The sequence below is a fragment of the Octopus bimaculoides genome, chromosome 14 (genome assembly GCF_001194135.2).
Source record: "Octopus bimaculoides isolate UCB-OBI-ISO-001 chromosome 14, ASM119413v2, whole genome shotgun sequence".
In the NCBI taxonomy this organism is placed as follows: Eukaryota; Metazoa; Mollusca; class Cephalopoda; order Octopoda; family Octopodidae; genus Octopus; species Octopus bimaculoides.
Genome location: NC_068994.1, coordinates 1799126 through 1800781, shown reverse-complemented (window position 1 = coordinate 1800781; position 1656 = coordinate 1799126). Strand labels below are relative to the sequence as shown.

Here is a 1656-nt window from a genome sequence, read left to right as displayed (position 1 = left end):
CAGCCACTTGCCCTATATAGTTTATATAGTGTAAACACACACACAAAAGTGTGTGTCAGTGTGTCTATATGATATATAATATATATGTGTGTGTGTATATATATATATATATATATATATATATATCATCATACATATATATATGTATGTACATATATAATATATATATAAATATAAATATACATACATATATATGTAATACACACACACACATATATATATATACACACATTGATGGACATGACATACACAGGTACACACACTCACATACATAGGTGTTAACACACACACATTCATAGACATACAGTTAGACACCTTCAAACCTACATAGACACACCTTTGGGAACTCACAAAGCTACACACATACTCTTATATAAATATACACAAACTCACACATATAAGCATAAACATATAGACATTCACACAGACACAAATATAGATATACACAAATACACAAGCACACACACAAACATACAAACACACCAACAAACAGAAACACATACACACACAAACACAAACAAACACACACACAAGCACATACACAGGCACACACACTCCCCCATCCCTTCTCTTTCCAGTGAAAAATTGCTGAGATGAGATTGTATTTGTAAAGTCAGCAGTTTTTTTGCAGCGTGTACGAGGAGCCAGCTGCACAGAGGACAGCTGAAGTGTATGGGACAACAGATGCACATTATAGAAACACAGCTGCACTATATTCAAGACAACAGGAACTATAGATGCAGTTTGAGCAATAGAACTTCAAGGTAAAACAGCTTCACGGAGTAGCGCAAAGTTTGGTGCATTTCACTGCAGAGGGGTGCACCACATGAAAGTTTGTTGCAGGTTATTTGAGTTAAGTGCAGTGCGTGCAAGTTAAACACAACATGTGCACATTTTCCAGCTTGTGTTTAGAAATGGTGCAGTGTCCAGCATAGAGCTGCAACACACATACATAGATATATACATACATACACACACACATATATATATATACATACAGGATTTGGCAGGTGCATTATCTGAGGAACAGATGCAGTGTTTGCATACATGTGGACATTATTATACATTGATGCACAAATTAATTGCAAGAGCTACAGTGAATGCAGAATTTCCTGTGTTTTCATGCTGCAACACGCTATAATGCATATATGTAAGGTGAGTTTGCACTTTTGGTAAAAACTTTGCACATTACTGCAAAATGATGGATTATATTGTTGTGGTTGTTGTACTTTTTGCGCTGTTGTTGTGCTTTTCTTGATGTGGTGGTGGTAGTAGTGGGTGGTGGTTGTACAGATGTCAGGGTGCACGTTGGTTTTCGTGAAAATCATGAGGATGCAAGAAAAGAATAAAACACAAATATACATACAGATGAATACACACATGTGTGTGTGTGCATATATATATATATATATATATATATATATATATATGTATGTATGTATGTATGTATGTATATTTATATATGGATATGTATATATGAATTTATTGAGAGTGACTTCAAAGTTTTGCTGGTTATGCGATTTAACTATTAAAAAAAATAAATGTAGTGCACCTGAACACTGGATACAATAATTCTATTATCTGTCTATCAGTCTGTATGCCTGTCTGTCTAATTATCTTACTATCTATACACCTATACATGTGTGTGTGTGTGTG

At 34.5% G+C, this 1656-nt stretch overlaps 1 protein-coding gene across 1 annotated transcript in view; it reads left to right on the top strand.

Annotated features, from left to right (window-relative positions):
* Positions 1–367: 367 nt before the first annotated feature.
* The window catches only part of LOC128249419 (protocadherin gamma-A11-like), a 21439-nt gene continuing 20150 nt past the window's right edge, over positions 368–1656 (top strand). Inside the window, exon 1 of the mRNA XM_052972987.1 lies at positions 368–1155. The gene's annotated coding sequence lies outside the window, so the exon portion shown is untranslated. The remainder of the gene's footprint in view (positions 1156–1656) is intronic.